The sequence below is a fragment of the Chrysochloris asiatica genome, unplaced genomic scaffold, assembly GCF_000296735.1.
Source record: "Chrysochloris asiatica unplaced genomic scaffold, ChrAsi1.0 scaffold00184, whole genome shotgun sequence".
Taxonomy (NCBI): Eukaryota; Metazoa; Chordata; class Mammalia; order Afrosoricida; family Chrysochloridae; genus Chrysochloris; species Chrysochloris asiatica.
The window spans coordinates 3,581,659-3,593,805 of NW_006408702.1; positions in this window are offsets into that span (position 1 = coordinate 3,581,659).

The following is a 12,147-nucleotide window of genomic DNA, read 5'->3' on the forward strand; positions in this document are numbered from 1 at the left end:
AGGGATATCCAATGGCAGGAAAAAGGTATTCACTACTTGTCCTCAAATATGCATTGAATGAGGCTGAGCCCTCAAGATTTGATAGCAAGGGAACCAAATATTTGAGACAGGAATACCCCAGAAAAATCTGACAGTAACTAGAAAAGCATACCTTCTTTTCCTAGAATTTTATTTGGAAATTAGGTTATTTGACCTTCAGGCTTTGGCGGGGGGGCGGTATTTGAAGTGAAAAAATCTAGCTGTGTTTCAAACAAAGGAAAGAAAGCATGAAGAAGTAGCAATTCCTGTCACCCAGGATTTTGCAGTCCTGGTGATTGGAATGGAATGGAATGGGAACCGGTACCAACACTCATGAAACCAATACACGTTTTAAATATTCACAACAAAAACCAGTATCTGTACATCACTGGGAACAGCTGTGTGTATGTATTGTTGTTGTTGTTAAGTGCCTTCGAGTCGGTTCCGACCCATAGCGACCCTGTACAGGGTTTCCGAGGGTGTAAATCCTTACGGGAGTAGAAAGCCTCATCTTTCTTCCGCGGAGCGGCTGATAGTTTCGAACTGCTGACCTTATGGTTCGCAGCCCAATTCGTAACCACTACGCTACCAGAGCTCCTTTATAGTAGAGTGATGAACAGCACATTCAACTAAAGTCTAATAGATTTTGAATTTAGAGCATGGATTTTGGGTCTTCCATTTTAGTTCATGGCATTTTCCTTTTCTTATGATCCCACTGGTAGAAATGATGTTGTTAATGTTATCGATTGGATTATGTCTCCCCGAAAAGGTATTGTAAATCCTAACCTAACCTCTAAGGAGCTCTGGTGTTGTTGTTGTTGTTAAGTACCATCGAGTCGGGTCCGACCCATAGCGACCCTGTACAGGGTTTCCGAGTAGAAAGCCTCATCTTTCTCCCGCGGAGCGGCTGGTAATTTCGAACCACTGACCTTAAGGTTCGCAGCCCGATTCGTAACCACTAACCTAACCTCTAAGGAGCTCTGGTGTAGTGGTTACGAATTAGGCTGCAAACCTCAAGGTCAGCAGTTCAAAACTACCAGCTGTTCCGCATGAGAAAGATGAAGTTTTCTGCTCCAGTAAAGATTTACAGCCTCGGAAACCCTGTACAGGGTCGCTGTGAGTCAGAACCGACTCCACGGCACATAACCACCACCAACCTAACCTCTGTGCCTGTGGCCATAATCCCATTTGGGAATTGATTTTTTGTTATGTTAATGAAGCAAGAGTAGTATAGGATTGTCTTGAGTCCTGGTGTGGTGCTGTGTGATAAGCACTAGACTGCTAACTGTAAGGTGGGCCTTTCAAATCCACCAGATGCTCTTTGGAAATCTCGAGGGGCAGGGTGCGGGAAAGAGAGAGCACGCGCGCTTTATCCAGCAGCACCTCACCAGGACTCCTTGTCCAGTGTATGAGGTGATTCAAAACACCATGGCTTGGGTCAGGTGCACCTTGTCCTCAAACTGACATCTTTACTTTTGGACACTTTAAAGGTATTTCCAGTGTCATCTGTCATTTGGTTTCTTTACTGCTGCCTCTATGGCATTGTGGGTCCAAGTCAAAGGAAATCCTTGATAACTTCAGTTGTTTTTTTCTGTTTATCATGATGTTGCTTATTGGTCCAGTTGTGAGGAATTTTATGTTGAGATGTAATCCATACTGAAGATTGTAGTCTTTGATCTTTATCAGTAAATGCCTCAAGTCCTCTTTGCTTTCAACAAGCTAGGTTGTGTCATCTTCATATTATAAGTTGCTAAACACGATGATGAAATGACAGTGTGTCTCAAACTTGAAATATTCACCAAAGAGAAAAGAACAGATATCTGACTTTGATTTTAAGACTTTTTTCTTATCTACAAAACCAAATATTAGTCATAAAAAGTGCTGACCGAAAATTAATCCTGCCAGGTTTTTTTCACCCAAAATTGTTAGTGTTTCCATTCTTATTCCAAGCGAGATTTACTTATGCAAGGCAGCATAAGTAATTCTATTTATAAGGCCCTTCTAGTGAAATGTCCCCATTTTCTGATAATATTGTAAATCCTGGCAGCGGCGGCGGTGTGCTGTGGAGTTGGTTCCGACTCATAGCGACCCTGCATAGGCTTTCCGAGGCTGTAAATCTTTATGTGAGCAGAAAGCCTCATTTTTCTCCTGCTGAACGGATGGCAGTTTCAAACTGCTGACCCTGAGATTAGCAGCCCAATTCGTAACCACTACGCTACCAGAGTTTCTTTAGTAAATCCTAGCCTTCTATGGTTATGGATCCATTCTGATATTAGTTTCAAAGCAGTAAAGATTAAGGTGGGGCTAGAGAATAAAGATGACAGTGGATTTAAGGATTAAGGATGTCACCACCCTTCCCTTCCCTTTGGGCATGGTCTGACCACTGATTGTAAGACTTGTTTGGACAGCTCTCTCTCATGCCCCGGATCTTGACTCTGACTCATTATATCTGACCTCCAGTTCATCCATCACCTGACTTGATTCACCAGCCCCCACAGCTGCGTGCATCAACAGCTTGTCATCTGACCTGCCAATTTGTGTACCTCAATGTGAGACTACATGGATGAGAAGATTCTTCAGACTGATTTCTGAACTATGGATTTGGGACTTGACAGCTTTCTAATTGCGTTAACCATATATTTCCTTGGACAGTTGTGAGTTTTGTGAGAGATTGCCATGTGTTGCAGAACCCTGGGACTTAAGGGAAGAGAGGAGTGGTGATTGACGTCAGAGATTCTGGAGTGGTGTATTGTTATTAGGTACCGTCACATCGATTATGACCCCCAGCACCCTCTGCAAAACAGAATAAAACAATGCCTTGTCCTGTACCACCCTCACAATTGTTGTTATACTTGAACCCATTGCTGCTGTCACGACGTCAGTTCATCTTGTTAGGGTCTTCCTCTATTTCACTGACCCTCCATTTTACCAAGCATAATGTGCTTCTCCGAAGCCGTGGTGTGCTGTTGTGATTTAATGCGTAGAACTGCAACGTCGTTTGATCCACAAGGTGGGTGGTTCAAGCTCACCAGCCACTCCTCGGAAACCCTACACAGGGTCGCTATGGGTCAGAGCCGACTTGATGCCACTTAGCAATAATACCAATGTCCTCCTCCAGGGACTGGTCCCTCCTGATACTATGTACAAACTATAAGAGATGAAGTCTAACCATTCTTGCTTTTAAGAAGCGTTCTGATTATACTTCTTCCAACACAGATTTGTTTGTTCCTCTGGCAGTCTATGGTACTTTCAATATTCTCCTCCAACACCATCACTGAAATGCATCAACTCTTCTATAGTCTTCCTTATTCACTGCGCAACTTTAACAGTCATACGACGAGGCTATTGTAAATACCATGCTTGGGTCAGGTGCACCTTAGTCCTTAAACTGATACCTTTGCTCTTGAACATTTTAAAGAGGTGTAGTGCAGCAGATTAGCCTAATGCAGTCCCTCATTTGATTTCTTGACTGCTGCTTCCATGAGTGTTGATTGTGGATCCGAGCAAAACGAAGTCTTTGACAGCTTCATTCTTTTTGCCATTTATCATGATATATATTGGTTCAGTTGTGGGGATTTTTCCTTTCTTTACAATGAGGTGCAATCCATGTTTAAGGCTGTGGTCTTTGATCTTCATCAGTATTTTGAATCCTCGTCCCTCAGTCTTGCAAGCAAGGTTGTATCACCTGTACAATTCAGGTTGTTTATGAGTCTTCCTCTAGTCCTGATGCCATGTTGTTCATCATATGATCCCGCTTCTCGGATTATTTGCTCAGCATACAGATTGAGTAAGTGTGGTGAAAGAGTGCAATCCTAGCACCCACCTTTCATGATTTGATACCATTCAGTATGCCCTTGCTCTGTTTGAATGGCCACCTCTTGGTCTATGTACAGGTTCCTTGTGAGCACAATTACATGTTCTGGAATACCATTGTTTACAATGTTATCCATAGCTTGTCACGATCCACACAGTCGAATGCCTTTGCATAGTCTATAAAGCACAAGTCAAGAGATCAGACGACGTATTGCATTGGGCAAATCTGCTGCACAGGAACTTTTTAAAGTACTGAAGAGCAGAGGTGTCAGCTTGAGGACTAAGGTGCGCCTGACCCAAGCCATGGTATTTTCAATAGCCTCATATGGATGCGAAAGCTGGACAGTGAATAAGGAAGATCATAGAAGAATTGATGCCTTTGAGTTGTGATGTTGGAGGAGAATACTAAAAGTGCCATGGACTGCCAAAAGAACCAATAGATCTGTTTTGGAAGAAGTGCAACCAGAGTGCTCCTTGGAGGCCAGGATGGCTAAGCTTCATCTCTCACACTTTGGACATATTGTCAGGAGGGAACAGTCGCTGGAGAAGGATGTCATGCTGGGTAAGATGGAGGGTCAGAGAAAAAGAGGAAGACCCCCAACGAGATGGATCAGCCAGGTGGCATCATTGATGGCGTCAAGTGTGGCAGCGGTAGTGAGGTTGGCCAAGGATCGGACATTGTTTCGTTCTGCTGTGCATGGGGTCGCTATGAGTCGGTTCCGACTCGATGGCACCTGACAACATAAAGCACAAGTAAACATCTTTCTGGTATTTTCTGCTTTCAGTCAAGATCCCTTTCCGGTCAGCAATAATATCGCTCATTCCATGGCCTCTTCTTAATCTGGCCTGAAGCTCTGGAAGTTCCCTGTTAACGTTCTGTTGCAGTTGTTTTTGAATTATCTTTAGCAAAATTTACTTGAATGTGATATTAATGATGTTGTTTAACAAGTTGGAAAGTTGAACAGTTGGGGCATCTTTAACATCCAATTCATAGGCACCAACCTTGTGCTGATCATTCTAAAAGAAATTGTTCATGGAATTGGGATTTTAGAAGTTATCATGGCTAAAGGTGGGTAGACCACCTTGTGACCTTTTATTACTGATCTCAAAAAGAGAGGAAAGGAAGGTTCAATGTCAAGATTGTTGTTGTTGTTGTTGTTGTTGTTGTTGTTGTTAGGTGCCATCAAGTCGGTACCGACCCATAGAGACCTTATGCACAGCAGAACAAAACACTGCTTGATCCTGGGCCAACCTCACTACTGTTGCCACGCTTGAGTCCATCGATGCTGCCACTTGGCCAGTCCATCTCATTGGGGGTCTTCCTCTTTTTCTCTGACCCCTCCACCTTACAACATATATATATATATATATATGTTGTTCAGTGCTGTTGAGTCGATTCGAACTCAAAGCGACCCTGTATAGGGTTTCCAAGGAGTGGCTGGTGGGTTTGAACCTCTGACTTTGCAGTCCAGGGCTTATCCTACAGTGTCACACTAGGACTCCATATATATACAAAACTAGCTCTGGTAGCGTAGTGGTTATGAGTTGGGCTGCTAACCTCAAAGTCAGCAGTTTGATACTACCAGTGGTTCCACAGGAGAAAGATGAGGCTTTCTGCTCCCATAAAGATGTACAGCCTCGGTAACCCTATATGGGGTCGCTATGGGTTGGAACCTACTCGACAGCTCTTAACAATAACATACTTCCTAAATATAGAATTTTCAAAACTTTAGAATTTGTTAGGTACTGATGAGTTGGTTCCAACTTTTGGGGTTTCCAAGGAGTGGCTGGTGGTTAGCAACTTTATGGTTAGTGACCAGGACCCAACAAAACCTGAGTACTTACTAAGTATATATAAATGCTATAAAACTACTAGTCTGTAAATTAATATCTTAATTTCATAGAAACAAAGTTGATTTTTGGTGTATGACTTTATTACTAGTATAAAATTTTCTGTTATAATAAGATAGAAGTGATATGATACTAGTTTTTGTCTGTCTTTAGGTGCCACTGAGGCCATTCTGACTCATAGCAACCCTATGTATAACCTAGGAGTTGGCATTTGAATCTGTCCATTGGCACCAGGAAGAACAGACTGATGGTTTGCTTCTGTAAAGATTACAGCCAAGGAAGCTCTGTGGAGTGTTTCAGCTCTAAAGCAAGGGGACCACCAAGAGCTAGTCACCAGCTCAAAGGCAAAGGGTTGTAAAATTTATAGAAGGACATCACCAGGCATTTCTTCAGAGTGTTTCTGGTGGAATTGGAACCACCAATCTTTTAGCTAGTAGCTGACAGGCTATCTACCCTCACAACGCAGAATCCGGTAAATTATAGCCATGAGCAAGCCCAAGGAGCTCAGTTCTACTCTGAAATGCATGGTGTCTCCATGAATTGGAGTCTACAGCAAGGGGATGCATGAACAGAAGCAGAAGCAACAATTTTTAGACTATTTGGAGTGGAAAAGTAAGTTCTCCAGCCAGAACAAACCAGTTCAAAGCTCTAAAACTTACATCAAGTGAAAGTTAGGGAGTGTTGAGGAAGGCTGGAAATCCTTCCTACTAGGTGTTGCACTCTGAACCACAGCATGTGGGAACATTAGGTTCTCACCCCAAGACCTGCATTTTGAGCTCATATCACATGAATTTGAAAAGCATATGATTTCGGGTAAAATTGAGAAAATCTAAAGGTTAGGTTCTCCTAGGTTCCATCTCCTTCCCAAAGCTGTTCTGAATGCTTTTCCCATTCTTGTCTTTTGCTACTGCACTGAGGTCTAGTGTATGAGAGGGCTTCAAAAAGCTCATGAAAAAAAGGGATTAAAATATAACGGAAAATCCCTCCAGGACAAACCCCCTCCCAAGACTGAAATTCAAAGGGAATGCATGCAGGCATGTAAGCTTGCTGGCGACCACATTGTTCTACTGGTGAGAGGAAGTGGAGTAAAAGCAGTAATGAAGAGGTGGGCTGAGTTCAACCAAGTTATATAGACCCCATTGACCTGGAGTATGGTGAGAGCTGGTTGGCCTGAAGTATGGTGAGACCTGGAGACTCCTGAGCCCATGGACAAGGACATGGCCACAGAGGGCTGGAGCTGAGAATGAAAAGTCCAGTTGATATGAAGTGAGGGGATATGCACAAAGGCACACAAACTTGCAGATAGTGCCCATTGGACCTAGCTTCAATGGCTGGATGTTCAGAACCTAACTAGAGGAAGGAAAAGAGCAAAGAAAGGAAAAAAAAATTTTTTGTTTTTTTAGAGAAAGCAAGTGTAAATCGCTACAATCTGATAAACTTGACCTATACTTATGGATGTAGTAGCTTAAAACTTTCCAAGAGGAAAAGAATCTTTACAGCAAGGATCATTCCCATCCTTTCTGCACACAAGGTCGATAGGGACAGATAACTTAGATATTGGCTACCTAAAACGGAGGGGGCTGTAAAGGCACAAAGTGACTGGCCTACAAGTTTTCAAGAGGGAGTTTAGATTCAGAGAGTTCAGGGGAAGGTAGAACCCCCACTGAGTGGTTTTCATCCTGTCTAGCCAGGTCTGGTGAAAGGAGATGGGGATAAGACTCTCAAGATTCAACAGTAATTGTTGTCATGACTAATTGCAATTGTTGTATCTGTAAAGGTAGAAGTTTTGTAGCAAAAAGGGGTGAGTGGTCGATCTTACAGACCCGGAGCAGAGGACCCTGGGACCATCAAGGGAGAAGAGCAGTAACAGAGTGTAGGACCCTACCCAGAGAAGTGGCAATGCCAGAGATGTAGTCAGAGATGATGACATGGAGAGATGGAGCAGCTGAGGACTCTAGACTCATGGAGGGAGAGGGGCTGTGTGCTGGTGGCCAGGGGGCAGGGTGTACCCTTTGGCTGTTTGAATGATTATATATTCCTGAGTGTTTGGGTGCACATCCAAAAAAAAAAAAAAAAAAAACCAAACAAACAAAAAAGGGACTAGAAGCATACAGGGGATTGGAATCATTGCAATGAAACAAACTAATATTCCCCCATGTAAACTATCCCACAATGCACAATAAAAACTTGAAAATATATATATATAAAATGGAAAATATCATTTCCCATTTGAACCATTTGAAATCAGTCCCGTTGTACTGGTCTTTTGAGTAAGACAGCCAGCACCTGGAATGCGGTCCCAACAGGCCCCAGGCATCTGGTATATGCTTTACAAGACCTCCTGTGGGACTGAGCGGCAGTATTGGCTGGTATGCAGTCACCAGCAACTGTCTGGAGACCACGTCCAAGAACATTTATTTCACACACTTAAAATCTCAAACTAAAATCTCAAACAATCTCAAACTAAAGAAAACAAAATACCTAGTGGGTTCATTACAGCACTATTCACAATAGCAAAAAGATGGAGACTGCCCAACCGCCCATCAATGGAAGAATGGATAAACTTTGGTACCTACACACTATGAATAATAACAATGAAGCTACGAAACACCTCAGAACATGGATGAACCTGGAGGGTGTTATGCTGAGTGAAATTAGTCAATCACAAAAGGGCAACTATTGAATGAGACCAGTAATGTAAAAACTCAAGAAAAGGTTTCCATGCAAAAAGAAACATTCTTTGATGGTTACCAGGGGTGGGAGAGAAGGTAGAGTAATTCACTGGCTAGAGGGTAGACACAAGTTATCATGTGACAGGGAAGGCAAAACACAAGAGGGAGGTTGGCAGAAGTAAGATGAAGACAGGTGAAGACACAACACAGGGAGGTAGGCAAGGGCTAAAGTGATAGAGGTAAATAATGTCACATATACATTACCTTGAAACAACCACCACTCGTCTGTCAGTCTGTCATGCTGTGATGGCTTGTGTGCTTCTGTGATTCTGGGAAGCTATTTTCAATACCAGCAGGGTCACCCACAGTGGACAGGTTTCAGCTGAGCTTCCAGACGAAGACAGACTAGGAAGGAGAGACCAACTACTTCCAAATATTTAGTCACTGAAAACCTTATGAATAGCAGTGGAACACTGTCAGCACCAGATTATAGAATACTGAAACATGATGAAGAGCACCAGAATATTGTCAGCTATCGTGTCAGAAGATGAGTCCCTCAGGTTGGACGGCGCTCAAAAGGCGTCTACGGAAGAGCTGCCTCTCCACAGCAGACTTGACAGTGATGATGCAAACGGAGTAAAGCCCTTCGGATCTTCATTTGCTGATGGGACACAACTGAAAACGAACAGAAATTGCTGTAAACATCCATTAATAATCAGAACATGGAACGTACGAAGTATGAATCCTGGGAAATTGGAAATTGTGAAAAATGAAATGGAATGCAAAAACATTGATATCCTAGGCATTAGTGAGCTGAAATAGACTGGGATAGACCATTTTGAATCAGACATTCACATGGTTTACTATGCCAGGAATGACAAATTGAAGAATGGTGTCATATTCATCATCAAAAAGAATATATCGAGATTTGTCATGAAGTACAACACTGTGATAGGATAATATCCGTATGCCTACAGGGAAGGCCAGTTAATACCACGATTATTAAAATTTACACACCAATCACTACAACCACTGATGATGAAATTGAAGAATTCTACCAATTTCTTCAATCTGAAATCGATCAATGATGCAATCAAGATGTATTGATAACTACTGGCGATTGGCATGAAAGGTTGGAAACAAAAAGGAAGGATTAGTGGTTGGAAAATATGGCCCTGGTGATAGAAATGATGCTGGAGATTGTATGATAGAATTTTGTTAAGACCAATGACTTGTTCATTGCAAATACATTTTTTAAACAACATAAAAGATGACTATGCACTTGGACCTCACCAGATGGAATACACAGAAATCAAATTGACTACATCTGCAGAAAGAGACAATGGAAAAGCTCCATATCCTCAGTGAAAACAAGGACAGGGGCAGACTGTGGAACAGACCATCAATTGCTCATATGCAAATTCAAGCTGCAGCTGAAGAAAATGAAAACAAGTGCATGAAAATCAAAACATGACCTTGAATATATCTCACCTGAATTTAGAGATCATCTGAAGAACAGATTTGATACAATAGACACTAAAGACTGAAGGCCAGAAGAGTTGTGGGATGACATCAGGAACATCATATAGAAAGAAAGCAAAAGGAAAAAAAAGACAGGAAAGAAGGAAAAGACCAAAATGGATGTCAGAAGAGACTCTGACACTTGCCATGCAGCATAGAGATGCTAAAACAAATAGAAGAAATAAGGAAGTACAAGAGCTGAACAGAAAATTTCAAAGACAAAGTGAAATAGTATAATGAAATGTGCAAAAAAGACCTGGACTTAGAAAACCAAAAGGAAAGAACATGCTCAGCATTTTTCAAGCTGAGGGAACTGAAGAAAAAATTTAAGCCTCGACTTTTGTTATTGAAGGATTCTTTGCGGAAATTATTGAATAATACAGAAAGCATTAAAAGAAGATGGAAGAAATACAGAGTCACTGTACCAACAAGAAATGGTCCATGTTTAACCATTTCAAGAAGCAGCATATGACCAAGAGCCAATGATCCTGAAGGAGGAAGTCCAAAGTGCATTGAAGGCATTGGCAAAGAACAAGGCACCAGGAATTGATGGACTAGAAATTGTAATCTTTCAACTAACTGATGTGGCACTGGAGGCACTCACTCATCTATGCTGAGAGGTTTGGAAGACACCTGGTCAACCGATTGGAAGCGATCTGTATTTGTGCCCATCCCAGAGAGGTGACCCAGTGGAATGCGGAAATCATTGGACAATATCTTTTGACATCCCATGCGAGTAAAGTTTAACTAGAGTTAATACAGAAACAACCGCAAACATACATTGACAGAGAACTTCCAGAGGTTCAAGCCAGATTCAGAAAAGGATGTGGAACTCTTTTGGATATCATTGCTGACGTCGAGATGAATATTGGCTGAAAACAGAGAATACCAGAAAGATGTTTACCTGTGCTTTATTGACTGCCTAAAGGTTTTTGATTGCGTGGATCATGATATGCTATGGACAACATTGCGAAGTATGAGTATTCCGGAACACTTAATTGTGCTCATGAGGAACCTGTATATGGACCAAGTGGTATTTTTCAAACAGAATAAGAGAACACCGAATGGTTTAAAATTAGGAAAGGTATGTGCCAGGGTTGTATTCTTTCACCATAGTTAATCCAGTCTGCATGCTGAACAAATAATCTGAGTAGCTGGATTATATAAAGAAAAATGTGGCATCAGAATTGGAGGAAGACTCATTAATAATCTGAGATATGCAGATGGCACATTGCTTGCTGAAAGCGAAGAGGACTTGACATACTTACTGATGAAGATCAAAGAACACAGCCTTCAATATAGGTTGCACCTCAATGTCAAGAAAACAAAAATCCTCACCACTGGACCAATAAACAACATCCATAGATATGGAGAAAACATTGAAGTTGTCCAAGACTTTATTTTGCTGGGATCAACCGTCAACACTCATGGAAGTAGCAGTCAAAAAGGCATTAGGCAAATCTGCTGTAGAAGACCTCTTTAAAGAGTTGAAGAACAAAAATGTCAGTGTGAGGACTAAGGTCTGCCTGACCCAAGCATTGGTATTTTCAGTAACCTTTTATGTATGTGAAAGTCGGACAGTGAACAAGGAAGACCGCAGAAAAATTGATGCATTTGAATTATGGTGTTGGAGGAGAATATTAAAAGTACCATGGACTGCCAAAAGAACACACATATCTTTGTTGGAAGAAGTTTCACCAGAGTGCTCTGTAGAAGCCAGGATGGCCAAATTTCGTCTCTCATACTTCGGATGTTATCAGGAGGGATCAGTCCCTGGATAAGAATATCATGCTTGGTAAAGTGGAGGGCCAGAGAAAAAAAGGACCCCCAATGAGATGGATTGGCACAGTGGCAGCATTGATGGACTCAGGCTTAACAATTGTGAAGTTGACCCAAGACTGAGCAGTGTTTCCGGTCAGTACCACCTCAATGGTACCTAGCAACCCTGAACAACAATGTTCTGTAGGTAGACACAGCCAGAGACAGGCTGATTGTATATGGGGGAAAAAAAGTACATCTATATACACACACACACACACGCACACACGCACACACACACGCACACACGTTTTGTTGTCAGTGGTTCAAACTCACCAGCCACTCCTTGCAAATTCTTTTCAGGATCACTGAGTTGGAGTCAACTTGATAGTATACTTAACAACAAATATTTAAGTTTGAAAAAGGGTATTTACTTTTCCTGCACACACAACTATCATGTGGTGGTGCATACAGTTGGCAAAATGGTGAAAATCTAAATATTATGTAACATCTT